Consider the following 18,608-nt stretch of genomic DNA (forward strand, 5'->3'; position numbering starts at 1 on the left):
AGAGTCAAATCACGTGTACGACATCATCAGTGGTGATGAATCTTGGATTTATGCTATTATCCTGATTCCAAACAACAATCCACAGTTTGGGTCTTCCAAAACGAGTCAAAGTTGTTCGCTCTCGAAGCACTTCAAAGAAGATGGTGGCTACCTTCGTGGAGAAAATCGGTCATGTTGCGACAATTGCACTTGAAGATCGTAGGACGGTTAATGCAGATTGGTATACCACAAGTCATCGCCGAACTTCGAAAATCTAACCCAAAGCGACGCATGATGATGCGCAGGAGTGCAGGATGCTGCACTATGACAACGCAAGCTCACACACCGCTCGTCAAACGATTATTTGAAGCAGGAAAACGTAGAAATTCTTGACCATCCTCCATACAGTCCTGACCTAAGCTCCAATGATTTCTTTACATTTCCTAAAATTAAAAAAGAAACTCTTCGCGGTCAAAGGTTCCAGTGCGGTGAAGAAGCGGCCAACGCTTTCAAGTCAGCCATTTTGAACACTTCTACTTTGGAGTGGAATAAATGTTAAATAACACCTGGTTCGAGCGAATGGAAAAGTGTATTAAACTTCGTGGTAAATACTCTTAAAAACAATAAGGGGAATAATTGAGGAATTAAAAAGACTTGACCCTTCCAGAGACTTGACTCGACTTAGAGCCACGTATGCTTGTCCTAATTCAAACAATTTTGAGCCCAAATATACTACTGCATGGTCGACTGTGCTGCCCTGCATATGTTATGTTATGTTAGTGGGCTCTGTTTTCCGCATTTAGACTCTAAGGTGGCCCATTATGCGTGTAATTGTTGACTACGTAAGCCAACCTATCTCCTTCCAGAAGCTCAGAAGCCTCCTGGGGATTTCACAGGCTTCGCGGAGCGACCCCACCCAGCGATCCACTGTGCTGCCCTGCATATTATGGACGGTGGATGACAATGACAAAATTAAGGGCAACATCCTTCTTTCAGTCATTTTGTAATATCGTCCATCTTGGATTTGAAATTTTGACATAATGACAGTATTCTACTAGTGTAGTCCTATCTTTGATACCCATATTGAGGGGGTTGTGGAAAAATATGTACCTAGTCCGCTATTTTGGAACGGCGGCCATCTTGGATTTTAAATTTTGACATAATCACAGTATTCTACTTGTGTAGCTATTTCATTTGATACCCATATTGAGGGGTTTGGAAAAATATGTAATCCCCCATTATGTACCGGCGGCCATCTTAGATTTATAATGTTATTGATTTTATTATATTGTATTGACATCGGAATTAAAGGTGCGTACCAAATTTCAGATCAATCTGACAACAGGAAGGTACTTAAATTGCAATATCTAATTTTGATACAAATATACCGTACGGGTTTAGCTAAATAAAACCGTTTAACCCTTTCACGGACAGAGACCATGGGTCATTGGTGGTTCATAATAGGTAGTATGGCACCTTGGAATCGGAACGTCCGTATACGTTCTGTCTTTGAAAGTGTTAAAAAGAAACTTTTACAAACAGATAACGGGTTGTACGCTATTATTTATATTTTATGAAACTTTATTTCTGGCACTTCAGTATTTTAATAGCCCTTTTTATAAATCAATTGAAGTAATAAGTAATTTAAGGAGGTATTAAGAATAATTATTTGTCTCTTACGTCTTTTTACCCATGTAAGATATTACAAAAACTTACTTTAAAGAATTTTTGGTGAACTGACATAATCAATCGATCACTTTTTAGGCAATTTTTACATAATGAGAGCAGATGTGTAAAAGTCGTTACAGTAACTTTTACTCCGCTAACATTACAGTATTACTATATTTAAAGAAATATTGTCGTTCTCGTATGCATTGTCTTAAGAGCTGTAAGTAATTTTGCTTCCAAATAATATTTTAACCAGATGGCGGTTAAGTAAATTTGCTTTACTGTAAACTGAAGTCATTTTTACGTAAGCGCCACTATATCCTAAAATAGCAATCCAACAGTTATAATATGTATTGCTGGACATAGAAAATTAAAAAACAATGTAACCTTACCTTGACATCATCTAAATTGGATAATTGGGTAAAAAGTTATGATAAAAAAACGAAAAAATGAAACTTTAAACGGCTTTTTCTCGAAATGGCCTTTTGGCGCTTACGTAATTTTGCCTTTCCAGTGACGATATGTTTTTAATTTAGCAATTTTCAGATGCCTTTAAATGTATTGAGAGATTTGATAAATAAATAATAGGCGGCCTTATTGCTAATTAGTAATCACTTCCAGATAACCTTTAAGTATAGGAGACGTTTAATATTATATAATATATAAAAATAAAATACAAAGATAGATAGACACTTACAAGTACATAATAGTTATGCATATAGAGGTATAAATTATTAAAATACTCTTGACTTTAACTGAAAGAGATTTACAGGAACTAGTTTTATAAAAGCAGTAAAATATTCCATGCAATAGCATCACTGTTCAATGGCATGACAACTCGTGTAGTTATACATTTTTGTCTCCATTTATTAGAGCACAATAGCGCATTAGAGCGGTAATGTTGGTATGGATGTAGCCTCGATGTAGCTGTAGCACAGCGCTCGCATATGACGCGCGACGCGATAAATGAACCAATATTTGGTTTATTTGTCGCATAGGTAACCAATTGAGTGATATGTTTGTGCTATGCTACGGCTATTACTCTCCACGTATCTGATCCTGTCTGATGCTTACTTGATTGTCTGATACTTGAGATAAAAATACTAGATACCACCTTTTTTGTATTCTATGTGTTCTCGCAAATAAATTGATTTGATTGATTGATTGATTGATTGGTAGATAGCAACACATAATGCTGTAAAATTAAGAATTAAACACATTTTATTATATATTTGTCGTAAAAGTGGTGGGTGTCGTAACATCATCATCAGAATGGAGGGTGGGCGTTAGAAGAGTGGGCGTAGAAGACAATAATGGCCGTCATCAGTATCACAATCATTTTATTTACTTCAACATAGTTTTTGTATCACGATTAAATAAAGTCACAGCATAAGGTACACACTCACGGCAACGTCACGTTATTCGTAACGGTTACACAGTCTCTCCTAATCTAGCGCGCTTAAGGACGTTAGCGTGAAGGGGCCCTCCACCACCCATGGTTCCAACATTCGGACCGAATCATCGGGACATGTGAACGTACTTGCTAGGTGCTCTTTTCCGATCACACTTTCTTGACGTCCCTACAAGTTATAGGTGAGCGACTATAGCACTCCTCGTAATTATTCGACACGTCCGCTCATGACGATGGTTCGCGGTAGACTGCCCGACTAGAACGGCAGTACACGTCCGCTCGACACGACGACTCTGTAGTGACTCCCTCGACTTCACGCAGCTCTGGCCGTACGCCACCTTTCGTCGGAGCGTTGCAACTTCATAACGGAAGTGATGTAACTTCATTTTATTTTCCGATTTGATCAATTTCTCTTCTTAATTCATAACTAACGCCGACACGGCCATCCTGCGTGACACACGTCCTCGTGTGTTAATCTGAAACAATATACCACAGCACAGTATCCAAGTTCGCTCGGTCATTCCTGACCTGACATGAGACTCTATAAAGGACTCGTCCGAGCTCTATTTGTGACTCTACATGAGCTCTACTTGTGACTCTACATGAGCTCTACTTGTGACTCTACATGAGCTCTACTTGTGACTCTACATGAGCTCTACTTGTGACTCTACATGAGCTCTACTTGTGACTCTACATGAGCTCTACTTGTGACTCTACATGAGCTCTACTTATGACTCTACATGAGCTCTACTTGTGACTCTACATGAGCTCTACTTGTGACTCTACATGAGCTCTACTTGTGACTCTACATGAGCTCTACTTGTGACTCTACATGAGCTCTACTTGTGACTCTACATGAGCTCTACATGAGACTTCAGTACACATATCCATCAAGTGGATTTCCCGTGTGCATCACCACACAGAGTAAACAATTTGAAAGAATGCCTCAATCAACATCAACAACAACAATGATCAAAAAAACAAAAAATATCTTAGACTGTTCATTCTACACACACATACAAGGGCACATAAATACTCGGTTATAAGTCAACATTGGCAACCATTTGCCACTTTCATAACAGACCATCATTGGTCAACTCAACAAGGTAATCATATACCACTAAAACCAGGTCCCCATGGACCTAAACAATCACCACACCTCCAGTCGCACACCGCGCCCTGATCAGCCTCTAACGGGACTGCAGTTACGACTACGCTGGAGCCACAGTGCACCTTAATACTCGGTGATAACATTGGCAACCATTTGCCACTTTCATAACAGACCATCATTGGTCATTTCCACAAGGTAATCATATACCACTAAAACCAGGTCCCCATGGACCTACACACTCACCACACCTCCAGTCGCACACCGCGCCCTGAACAGCCTCTAACGGGACTGCAGTTACGACTACGCTGGAAATGCAGCACAACAACAAAAGAGAAAATAACAATACCAAAGTATGTGTGCCGTGTAACATCTTATTCACTCTCTAAATCAGTAAGATTTAACTCAGAAGGCAATTCGCTTCGAGGCATTTTTTTCAAGTCTATTTCACTTAATCATAATCCAAATCATTTTACTTCGCAATGTTTACTTCACTTCATTACGATTTCTAATTTAACTAAAGTTAACTAAAGAGAACTTTATGCACTATATTCATTTGTATCTTATTAAAACTTCCCATCTCTCAAATCAGGTAAAACAGATACGACTCACCATGACTTATAAGAATTTCCAATAAAAGATCAACCACTGGTCTTGTGACATGGTTTAGGTCTTCAACAGCGCAGCAAGTCCGGCTGGTATACAACGTGCTGCCATGATGACGTCACTTTGCACGGCTACAGCTCAGGCCGCACCACTTACATCGCCGCTAGCAATCCACCAGTTGCCGAACCACGTGGCAAGTTATGACATGAAACAAAAGAATTCACTGTATTATCGTATTCACATGACTTTCTTTCAATCAGTTTAAAAAGATTTCAATAAAGAATGTTGAATTTTGAATCATTTGATGAACGACGGTAGATTACAAAATACGTTATTTAACGAGACTTAATTATCATGTCATGATTAATTTATTTTTGCTTGGAGTGAGAAAATACAACTTTAACCACGCAGGTTAAGCGTGTCTAAACTGATTCGAAATATTTTTAGACCAAAATACAAAGATTTGACGATGATGAAAACAGATTGGAAAACGCGGTATGATTGACACGGATTGACACAATATGTCTCGGCAATTTGGTTTTAAAAAAAGCAATTTTCTCATTATTTGAAACGGAAATTCACCCAGCAATAAAGTCAATAACAATAAGGTTCCAGTATGAAAACGACTCACCGTAATAACAGTTTCCAAGTTGAGGTACCATAATTTCCAAACACGACTGCACACAGTATGGAAATATTGTGCTGTTCACGCCATTATATCTCACGGCATGTAGTGATGCCGGTCATTAACAAGGTCGAGGTCACTTCAAAGTCAGGTCCATCTCCAAATTCAGGCATGACACTACATCTTCATCACGTGGTCACACGAATGTGATAATCATCATAATCTTCTTCTGATTGTGATAATCGAAACTTGCATTGTCTTGCTGTGAACGTCGCATCACGTTGTCTTCATCCAAGTCCACTAATCCCGCTTCTGATGTCGTAACAGTGGTGGGTGTCGTAACATCATCATCAGAATGGAGGGTGGGCGTTAGAAGAGTGGGCGTAGAAGACAATAATGGCCGTCATCAGTATCACAATCATTTTATTTACTTCAACATAGTTTTTGTATCACGATTAAATAAAGTCACAGCATAAGGTACACACTCACGGCAACGTCACGTTATTCGTAACGGTTACACAGTCTCTCCTAATCTAGCGCGCTTAAGGACGTTAGCGTGAAGGGGCCCTCCACCACCCATGGTTCCAACATTCGGACCGAATCATCGGGACATGTGAACGTACTTGCTAGGTGCTCTTTTCCGATCACACTTTCTTGACGTCCCTACAAGTTATAGGTGAGCGACTATAGCACTCCTCGTAATTATTCGACACGTCCGCTCATGACGATGGTTCGCGGTAGACTGCCCGACTAGAACGGCAGTACACGTCCGCTCGACACGACGACTCTGTAGTGACTCCCTCGACTTCACGCAGCTCTGGCCGTACGCCACCTTTCGTCGGAGCGTTGCAACTTCATAACGGAAGTGATGTAACTTCATTTTATTTTCCGATTTGATCAATTTCTCTTCTTAATTCATAACTAACGCCGACATATTTTTATTGCCTTAATTACAAAACGTTTGCAACATCACAAATGTAGTTCATCCATTGCTTTACAAACAAGATTCTTATCATTTGGGCTAGTAGCCCAAACAACACAACATCATATTTATCATTATTATTTTCTCATTTATCGCATCATATGCGACATGCGGGAACCATGCCACGGTAGCTGGCATAGTAATAGGTACAATCGTCACGGTATGCGCCCGCGCAGCCGGAAGGGCGCGACGCGGCCGGAAGCGTCCCCACGACCCGTGACCTGATCGCACACGCGCTTTGTTGTCCGCATGCGACACACGCGACAAATTTATATCACGTCCAACTGTCACATTATTTTTTTTAAATAATTTTTATTTTCTGAAAATGATTAAAAATTTAAATAAAATGGAATTTGAAGTGGTGAACAAGAAAGGTTAGCTAAGTTGCAAATTATTATGACAATCGACAGTGACAGTGGTGAAATGCAAATTCAATTCGAAATTCAAAAATATCTTTATCCAATAGGTAACATAGTTACACTTTGAATCGTCGTTTTTTTCATAACGAACGTCTCATCCGCCTAAAACTTCTGCAGCTTCTCACAACCTGTATAGCCGGGGAAAAGAAGCTGCAAGAAAAACCTAGCCAAGAAAATTCTAGTCCCATATATATTTTTACCGCTGTCACTATCGATTGTTATAATTATATCGTTTGCAACTTGGTTGAGCCCCGGGTTTTTCTCGTTACGTTATTCCGCTACGGAAAAAAATAATGACCTTAATAGTTACGACGTTAACATGCGTATTTTAAGCACCTAAGTCAATAAAATTTAAAAAAAGCTTAAAAGAAATTTAAATTTATTTATCGAAGAAACCTAGAAGCGTGCACACATTTGCCAACTACCCGCAGCGATTAAACGCTTGACGTACTCTTGATACCTCTCCAGTGCCATTCTACCCGTGTTTTCGTGTTTATTAGGAAACTTGCATAGAATCTAATAAAACCGTCTGTCTAGAGGTTTACCTCTTGATGTCGAGATTAAGTACTCGACTTTGCTGTTTCATTTGTGAAATAATCAGTGTGGGGAACTCAAGTTGACCAACAAACTGAGAGGCAATAACTAGCAGCGGCAGAGACAGGTGAGTGATTTTTGTTCTAATGGTGAATTGCAATAAAAACATGTCACTAGAAAAGCAAAATAACGTAAGCGCCAAAGGGGTTTTTCGTTTTTTTATCATTACTTTTTACGAATACTTATACGATAAGATTACAATATATACAGGTTAGTGACATCGTAAAGAAAACTTTGAGGGATGATTCAGGCTATGATTCTGAGTTGATATCAAGTTAAATTTTCCGTCGCAAAAGTATGGAACAGAAAATTTAATAATTATTATTTAAATAACGCAATAAAAAGCATAAAATTTGCGATTTGTTTGTATGTGTATGTATTGTACGGATTATGTACTTAAATGTACTAAAAGAAAGAAAATATGTACCCGCTTCCCGCTCCGCTGGTTGAATTGAGCTTAAAAGATTATGAACGGTCGGCACTCTGCACTCCTCCTGGATTTTAGAGCGGTCTCCGATCGTCTTAGAGCGAACAGATTCAATACATCTCGCGTCCCCTAAAAGCACTATTGACGGGCTGACCGAAGCGAAAATCAAATGGCCAGTGCCATATTAGATTGTGTCTTGTGTGTACTCCCCTCGTTTTACCGAATTTACACTATTCACTCGCATTTTTAAAGGATTATGTTGGGTATTTTTTTACCGTTTGGAAAATTACACCTACCTATAGATTTTTTGAGACAAAAAAGGCCTTATATACACAGTGATTCTACTGCCGCGTTTCCCAACACAAACGAATTTGAATTTGGAGTTTTTATTTCCATATTCATCAATTACTCTATTGTGTGTGAATTTGAATTCAGAACTAAATTCTTTATTATTGTATTGCTTTTCGTGAACTAATCAGCAATTGTTACTATAAGTACTTACTTATTTTGCGATAGGCATATACAGTGAAATTGCAGTGTAGCACCAAACGCCACTATAATGATTATGTGATTATGAATAAAGTCAGTATGTATTCAGCACTTGGTAGTTTCAGTTGTCTCCCTACGAACGTCCCTATATGGCGACCCTGCCATCCCATATTTGGGAGCCGTTAGCGTGAGTGCGAAATAGATCACAATGCACTTTGAACTCGGGATACCGGTGCTCGTGTCAATCATTTTTATTCGGGTTCGTGAAATTAAAATCCACAATGGGCAACTCTGCAACTAAAACTGAGTCCGGGACACAAAATCAAAATCAAGTGATAACGCAAATTGGGCAGCACAACGAGATAGAACAGCGGCACGCTATACTGGCGGAACATTTGGGACGTACTAGCTGGTATGTGTTGGCGTTAGCGATCATCGTGTCCATAGTGGTGGCTTTCTTTGCCGTACGCTACGCCGTCGTGAGCTGCAATAAAAGGATGGATCGCCGAGCTCAAGGCCAAATCATGAGGAACAGACAGGTATAGCTTCAAGATTTCTAATTCTCACACCCATGGCGCCACGAGCAATCATTACTCCAGAAAACATACAGTATCAAGTACGCAACTTTATGACAGTATTCTGCTACAGACACCAACTTCTATACTGCGACACCAGTATTGAGCACGTCAGTGAGAATTTGATTAAGGTGAAATCTGTATTTATTTCAAGTCATACAGAGGGACTATTTACAAATGGATCATTAAACAACGTACGACGCGAAGCAATTTGTGATGAAATCGGAAATATACCAGTTGGAATTGGAAGCGAAGAGATAATGGTCGTCCGTCTTTCCCTCTGCGAAGGCAACACCTGGCAGTTCATCAGGGCCTGCGCTTTCCCCTAATCAGTGATAAAGTACGTGTAAGTGCAGCAATAGTGCGGTGACTGTCCCTCCCCTAGTGTTATCGTTCTCAAATTTCCCTACGTTAATTAAGCGCGAAAACTGTGAACTGCGGCAACTCGAGAGGTTATATGAGGTATGAAATTATAATGTTAAAGTCTAATGTAATCACTAATATCACTATCTATATTAATTTTGCAAGTGTATATGGATGGCAGAACTTATAGAAGAATTACTTGAGCAATTAACCATTGTAAGAGAGTATTTGATTAAAATAGGTCCTAAGAGACGGAAAAATAAAGGTGAAGCATTAAGAAATAAGATAATAGAGTTTAATCAACTAAGTGACAGATATAACAATTACATAAGTACTTGGAGTAAGATATTATCATCTGTAGACCATGCTGAAAAGGAGTTAATAAGCAATTTATGTGTACGTTTTAATGCAGTCCATTTAGAGGTTCAAAGGTTATTGGGGCAAACTACTTCTAGTAATTCCAGTAGTAGTGCAAGTTCATCAGACAGCGAATTATCCACAATGGCTAAATTTGATTTAAAGGTGGCACTGAGCCTTATGCCGGTGATGAACGATACCGAGGCCAATACTAAAGAGTTGATAGATGCTATCGGATATTATAGTTCGACTTTGGACTCAGAATCAAAAGCTAGTCTGATAAATTTCGTACTAAAAACCCGTTTGTCCCAATCTGGTAAATTAAATCTGTCTAATTCGTATGGGTCTGTCAGTGATTTGTTGAAGGATATGCGTCAGACTCTACTGCCGAAAAAAGCTGCGACAGCGCTTCAAGCGAGACTGCAACAGGCAAGGCAGGACGTCAAGTCAGTGGCAGATTTTGGTAAGCAACTTTCAGATTTATTTGTCGATCTTACAATTTCACAGTCGGAAGGAAATACAGACAGCTACAAAATACTAAGGCCAATTAATGAAAAGATGGCTATAAAGAGGTTCGCCGATGGGTTACGTAACCGTAGACTGGGAACTATAGTGGCTGCTCGCGACTTCCAGCATTTGAAGGATGCTATACAAGTCGCGCAGGAAGAAGAAGCTTCGTCATCGACTCCTTCAGGAGAATTTATAGGTATGTACCAAAATCGCCGTAGAAATCATAATGATTCCAACAGGATGTATGGCAGTCGAGGCGGACGCGGTGGACGTCCACTGTATACAGGCCGTCCTACAAGAGGTAATGCCAGGGCACGCCCTTACAACAGACAATATAATCAATATTCACCAAATCCGAGATTCGGGTATCGACAAGGGTCATTTCATAGGAATAACTACAAAGGTAGATCTAATTCCAATCGCAGATTTACGGCACATAGTAACATGCACATAATGAGTCATGATAACTCTTCATCAAATCATGATACAGTAGAGCAACCAAATACAGCGTCACTGAATCATTTTTTTCGAGCATGATTACATTTGCATGACCAATAATCTAAACAAAGTATCATTTGGTTTAGAATATCAAACTTACCAATGGCTAATTGACACCGGTGCATCATTGTCAGTAATGAAACGTGACTGCGTGATAGGTTTACAAATTCCAATCCATAAAACGAAGCTACGAGTAAACGGTATCGGCGGGACCGTAATATCAGATGGATATGTTTATTTAAAATTACAATCATGCGGCCAAATATTTCATCATAAGTTCTACGTATTTTCAAACTTGCCGTGTGATACAGATGGTATTTTAGGCCAAGATTTCTTAGTAAAATATAGAGCGACATTGAATTACGAACTAGGTACTTTAAACTTATTAACGGAAGATGAAAAATGCGTACAGTTGATATTTAATTATTACGATAGGCAGTTAAACTCTAGTATGACTATACCGGCACGTAGTGAGTCAATTCACTACGTAAGTATGGGTAACATGCAAACGGATGATTGTGTAGTCAGTAATCAGGAGGTATGTGAAGGGGTCTTTATAGCGAATACAATATCTAGACCGATTGATGGTAAGATACCAATCAAAATTTTGAACACTAGGGATAGTGATATCACCTTGAAAAATTTTTATCCAATCACGTCAAACTTAAAAGAATACTATGTTTGCCAATTTAATAAAACAAATATCAATGCAGATAGGGTTAAATCGTTATTTAATCAATTAAGCTTGGAAGGTCTGAATGAAGAGGAACAAAAATCGATTGAGAACATCTGCGCTAAGTTTCCCGATATTTTTCATTTGCACGGAGATAAGTTAACCACCACCCCCCTGTACCAGCAAACAATCGAATTAAAAACACATAGTTCTCCAGTCTATGTAAAACCATATCGCTTACCACAAGCTCAAAAATCGGAAATAGATAGACAGATCGAAAGCATGTTAAAAGACGGAATAATTGAGGAATGTAGAAGCGCATGGTCGAGTCCATTATTGTTAGTACCAAAAAGAAGCGACAATACTGGCACTAAAAAATGGAGAATCGTCATCGACTACCGTAAGTTAAATGAGTGTATTAAAGATGACAAGTTTCCATTGCCAAATATATCCGATATTTTGGATTCGCTATCGGGAGCAGTATACTTTTCACATCTAGACTTATATCAAGGTTTCTATCAACTAAACTTGCATAAAGATAGTAGACCATATACCGCGTTTACTACTAGTAAAAATCAGTATCAAATGACTAGGCTTCCCATGGGCCTTAAAACCAGCCCAAGTGCCTTTTCGAGAATGATCACTGTAGCTATGTCCGGTTTGAACTATGAACAATGTATGGTATATCAAGACGATTTAGTATGTTTCGGTAGAAGTTTAGATATTCACAACAAAAATCTATTAGACATTTTCACACGGCTAAGGGAAGTAAACTTGAAACTAAACCCTAACAAATGTACATTTTTGAAAAAAGAACTTCTATATCTAGGACATGTAGTATCAGAGAATGGAGTATTACCTGACCCAGAAAAATCAAGAGTGTTAGAAAATTATCCGCAACCACAAAACACCGATGACGAAAAGCGGTTTGTCGCCTTCGCCAACTATTACCGAAAATTCATTCCGAATTTTGCGCAAAAGGCAGTTTCTTTAAACAAATTATGTTGCAAAAATGTTCCGTTTAGATGGACAGATGACTGTGAGCAATCATTTCAAGAACTTAAACATTCACTAACCCATCCTCCGGTATTACAGTATCCTAACTTCTCAGAGAGCAATGAATTTGTTTTACAAACGGATGCTTCAGGTATAGCTGTAGGAGCGGTACTTACCAACAGCGATGGGCGACCCGTAGCTTACGCAAGTCGTAGTTTAAATAGAGCCGAAAGAAACTACCCTACTATCGAAAAGGAGTTATTATCGATAGTATGGAGCGTGAAGTACTTCCGCCCTTATTTATACGGAAGACGTTTCAAAATTCAAACTGATCATAGGCCGTTAGTGTATTTGTTTGGAATGCGTGATCCATCAAGCAGATTACTAAAATTCAGATTGCAGTTAGAAGAATACAATTTTTACATAGAGTATATAAAAGGCAAACAAAATTCCGCAGCAGATACCTTATCACGCATAAACTTGACGTCAGATGAGTTGAAAACCATGAATGAGCATGTTATGAATGTAGTAACCCGAGCGCAAGCGAGGCGTATTCGTGAACTACAGGGTAAGCAGACAACGTCAGATAATAGGGTTGTTAATAATTTCCCAGACTTGAGGCCTGATCAACCAAAGGTTGTGGACATTATTAAAAAACCAAAAGAAATGACGGAATTATCATTAACAACAAATAGGAAAATATTAACGCTGGAAAAAGATGGATTAATAAAAGAGAGGTCAAAATATTTTTTGTATGTTCCAAGTATGTCGTGTACATTTTTCAATAGCCTATCTCGATCATCAATCACGCGAGACGTATTGGTGAGAGATTTGTCTATTTTATGTAAAAGACTACTAATACGGGATATTTGCGTATTAAAAAATGAAAATAATAGAGATTTTGTAGCGGGAATTTCAGAGGAAATAAAGAATAGGAAAGATTGGACCGGTCCACGACTATGCGTTTTAAGAAATGTACAGAGGTTACACAATAAAGATGATATACGCGTAGTTATTAATGACTTTCATCTACTGCCCACTAGTGGCCACGCGGGCATTAGACGAATGACAAACAACATTAAAAAGTTCTACTATTGGCCAGGTATGGATAGCAATATTCGCGAATTCGTGTCCAAGTGTGCCAAATGTAAAACACAAAAACATTCAATTAAAACAAAACAACCGATGGAAATAACAAGTACAGCAAACTATGCTTTTGAAAAGGTTTTTCTTGATGTTGTAGGACCATTACCTAAAGATGATGATAACAACACTTATATCTTAACATTGCAATGCGAACTCTCAAAATTTGTAGAAGCTTATCCCTTACAGTCAAAGGATGCAGTCACAGTGGCACAATCATTTGTCAATAATTTCGTGCTACGATATGGAATTCCACAGCAAATAGGTACGGACCGAGGTACAGAGTTTATCTCATCAACGATGAAACAGGTATGTGAGTTACTCAAGATCAACCACCTGACATCAACAGCTTACCACCACGAGTCAATCGGAGCGTTGGAAAATACGCATAAATCGATGGGTGCGTATTTGAGAATACAGTGCGAAAATAAAGCGAACACATGGAGTAGCTGGGTCCCGTACTGGTGCTTCTCGTATAACAACACCGTGCACAGCGAGACCAAGTACACTCCGCACGAGCTAGTATTCGGTAAGTCGTGTACAATACCATGTAATTTGATTACTGGTGACGTAGATCCCTTGTACAGTCACGACAGTTACCCACTCGAGTTAAAGTACAGGCTCCAGACTGCTCAGAAAGATGCTAGAAATAATTTAATAGCAAGTAAGTTACAACGAAAATGTATTTACGATGTTACAGCTAGGCCGGTAACTTATAGAAATGATGACTATGTATTATTAAAAAATGAGACAGGAACCAAATTAGACTGTATTTATACCGGTCCCTATCTAGTTTTGGAGGATATGGGTCCCAATGTCAAAATATTAAAAAAGGGAAACCCTGAAATTGTACACAAAAATCGCACAAAGCGATATGCAATCTAATGTAAGCTAGTTAAGAAAAGAAAACAGGACTATGTTATAAATAAGTCTCTACTACTAATAGGTAAGTATATATAGGCATAGTTATAATGTTATGTGGTACCATGGTTGTGAAATAGAAAACCTATACCAATATATAAAAACTATATAATCGATATAGATAATCAACGTGTATAACCGATATACTTATTAAAAAACAGCATTATAACATGCAATGTATATCTTATAATAATTATGTTTTCTCTCTAACTGTACTTAAAGAGAATCAAGTATGTACTCGTGCTTACTCGTATTGTAATAATGATGTCACTTAAGATATATTATGTTACTGTATAACCCTATATACCAATTGTATTGTAATCTATGAAACAGAAAACAAATAATAGTATTATTGTTTTCTTTTCCCCCTCAGGGAAGGTGCAGTGTAGCACCAAACGCCACTATAATGATTATGTGATTATGAATAAAGTCAGTATGTATTCAGCACTTGGTAGTTTCAGTTGTCTCCCTACGAACGTCCCTATAAAATCGTAACTACTGAGACCATGATTCTAGTTAATATCAAATGGAATTTTCCGTCGCAAAATTCATTACTACTTGTGTTTTTTTTATTATTTTAAATTTCATACAAATTCATATAATTTCCGTGCTTCGGAAGGCACGTTAGTTACTACTTACTGATGTAAGTTAGTAGTAGTTAGAGAGCCATGTCAGGGGCCTTTGGCGGCTCAATAGTAACCCTGACACCAGGGTCGATAAGGTTGGTAGTCCACCTCACAACCCACACGATAGAAGAAGGTATAAATAATGAAAATATTAATTATGTTTCAAAATCAAAATCAAAATCAAAACGTTCGTTACGTAAAATTGACGATTCACAGTGTAACTATGTTACCTACTGAATAAAGATATTTTTGAATTTGAATTTGAATATGTTTTCTCTTTATTTTGATCAGAATAATAATAGGTGGAAGTTATAATTGTATCTTAATGTAATAAAAGGATCATTATTTATACCCAAAAACAAAGATAAAAGATTCATGTCTGTTATCCATGAAATTACAAGTTTAAACGAAGAAAAACTTAACAACGCCATCTATCGTGTTTTTTGGGAACGTCGATTGGAAAATCCCTCATTGTACTGAAGTGGTCGTTCTGTATAATACTACTTATTTACATAACCAGTCTCTAAGCATCACCCTTCTTTCACCTCATAAAGGTTATACAACAACCTTGTTTAACAATTTAAAATTAATACCCGGGGACTAAATATATCACGTTGATAGGTTGGTATAATTTTATCATAAAACATTACACAAGCGTGTTTATTGAAGCTCATCAAAGTTAGGTCTTCACTCAAGTAGAAGCTCGCATATTTTGATCGTTGTGCTATGCATAATTATCTTAACACGCTGGAAATAATGTTTAAAAGGCAGCAGGGTTCCAAGACGCCCAACCCTTGCCCTTTCTAAAGGGGACTTCACAAGAGGCTTCGACGCCTGGGATAGTTTCACACGCACACATCAAGTTGTAATATATTATAAAACACTTGATACCCGCCCGTAGTTTAGTTCGCGCGAACTATAATAATAATAATACCAATAGCCCAGTTCCCTTTGTTCCCATAATCTGCAATAGTCCTACATGAACCGGGGATTGTCTTTGGGTGCACTCCCATAGTGCATACAGGGATAATCGCCGGTTGGTGTCACACCACATTTAGATTAAACTGTCTTAAGGGGCCTCTACGTGTTGGCTTCGGCCCCACGCACGCCTTCCAAAAGTCCGGGACTCCGAGATATGGAAACGACATAGAAATAATAATATTTATTTCAAATAGCCTAATACACAGGTAGCTAAAAAAATATTTTTACAATGTGTGGCTGTTTCAATTTTACACGAGGCAATGACCTGTGAATTCCCAAACTAGAGTGAATCTGTATTATGGGAGTCAGTTTTCTTCCGTGCAAGTATAACAATATACTATGTTCTGGTTTCACGATTTCTTTTAGATATACCTATGACCTCTAATCTTGTCCTCCTTTTCATTCTGTCATCTCTTGATGAGTGGGCTCAAACGATTTACATACTTCACGATATTTAACATACATACATACATACATAAACTCACGCCCGTAATCCCTAATGGGGTGGGCAGAGCCACAAGTAATCAAAGACAACTTGCTTTGCTTGCTTGCTATTTAACATAATCTAATCTAATCTTACTGTAAGTGGAGGTGTCTCCCGTCGTGGCGTGGTGGTCTATCTTATATCTATCTGTTGGAAACACCAACATTACCAACGTAATTTTGGCTGTATGTGTAACTTCCTTTTTTTGTAGCTGTCATAATTTTTGATATGTAATTCGCAATTTTGATTTATCGAACATCGTTCGCATTGTACTTAAAGACTTACAAAAATATACGTGAAAATGCTACCAAAAAATCGTGGTTTTCTTCCATTGTGCTTCCACCACACACTAGCCCTTCAGCCCAACAGAAGTTGAACACTATGTACTCAGCCTGTATACACCCACTGCTGGGTATAAGCCTCTTCTCTTTCACGCCATCCTTTCCGGTCCTGAGCAAGTCTCATCCATTGCTTTCTGGCATACCTCACAACGCGTCGCGGCGTGATGGTGGCGATGGTGAAAACTTAAACTCCTTTTTGGTGAAAATTATTGTTTGTTTTATTGTGTTTTTAGAAAGTTTAGTTTAGAAGTACTGCCCTTTAACATAATATAATATAACGACCTCCGTAGACTAGTGGTTGAGCGTTAAACTCACGATCCGGAGGCGAAGAGAGTTCGAATCCCGATCGGGACATTCTACAAAAATCACTTAGTGATCTCTAGTTTGATTAGGACATTACAGGCTGATCTCCTGATTGTCGGAAAATAAGACGATCCATGCTTTGGATAGCACGTTAAGCCGTTGGTCCCGGGTACTACTTACTGATAACTACATGAGTCATGTCAGAAGCCTTTGGCGGCTCAATAGTAAACCTGACACCAGGGTTGATGAGGTCAGTAATCCAAACCACAGAAGAAGAGACACCCTTAATATAAGAGAAATAGAAAGGACAAAGTACTCTTGCTTGATCTTTGTGAGATATGACAGTAAAATTTAAAATCCAAATAATTTATTGCATCAGGCACAGGTAAATTAAGTGCTTACTACTTACAAACTCTCAGTTCGGCGTACAGTATTATACGACACAATACTTACAAAAATCCAAAACTAAAAAAAGAAATTTATATATTATATGAATTTAGAACCAAAATAACCCACAGAATATCTCGGCAACCAAAGATAAGAAACGCCTGTGAAACCAAGAAAGAGAAGGTTCGTTTAGTCAGCCATACTCGCTAGATACGAGTTTAGCGAACAACGAGCATTTCCTCTCCCACAAAATTCATATGACAGGTAAGGTGCTCGCTCGAAGCCCCCGCCTAGGTGCTCGGGGCTCCGCCCTCAGACAAACGATGAGATTACTAACGTGCACGTGTCGCGTCGCGGCTCACTTGCTTGGGGTGCAAAATTGAATTACTTTGGGAACGAGTATTTTGGGACCCGCTAATGTCAACTGATAGCTCGCCTGTAAACAACTCACTCGGCCGCTCGTCTTTTGTTTATTCGTTTTTGTTTATTTGTTTATTCGTTTTACGGTACCTACTTACTTAACTTTTTTTAATCCTTCTTTCTGGCTTCCGCGGTTAGTGATGCGCCAATGTGTTTTTTTTATGTTACTAACTTAGACGGCAGGCAAGCATTGCCTATGTGTTGCCGCCCTCGAAAAGCTTTTTTCACTCCTCCGCTTCGGTTAATGAAAGAAATAAAATAGGTACCTAATTTAATTCTCTAAATTATTCTCTAAATCCAGACTACACGACATAATTTAGTGCAACAAATTTTTTATAAATAATAATCAATAATCGTACAAATTATAATTTAATTATACTGCATAAAAACAACTTTGTAGAACTTTTTAGGGAATGACTTTACAGTTAATGATAAATGCTACTTTGGCCGAATAACAGAAGTGACTGCGAGTTATTCTGTCTCAACCCCCCATATGAATTATTGTGTAGATATTTAAAATAATAAAACAGTTTCTATCTCTTTCGGTTTATCTAACCACTAAAAGTAAGTTGTCTGTTTTTCCAACTCGTTATAATCTGGCTGTCTTCAAGGCTAGAGTGAATAGGCATTTGATAGGTAAGCGTGATCGACCCTAGACCAAAACGTCACTTACAGGTGAGACTGTGGTCAAACGTGAGCCTCAATCACAAATAAGGAATTTT

Source organism: Pectinophora gossypiella, chromosome 4 (assembly GCF_024362695.1).
Source record: "Pectinophora gossypiella chromosome 4, ilPecGoss1.1, whole genome shotgun sequence".
Lineage (NCBI taxonomy): Eukaryota > Metazoa > Arthropoda > Insecta > Lepidoptera > Gelechiidae > Pectinophora > Pectinophora gossypiella.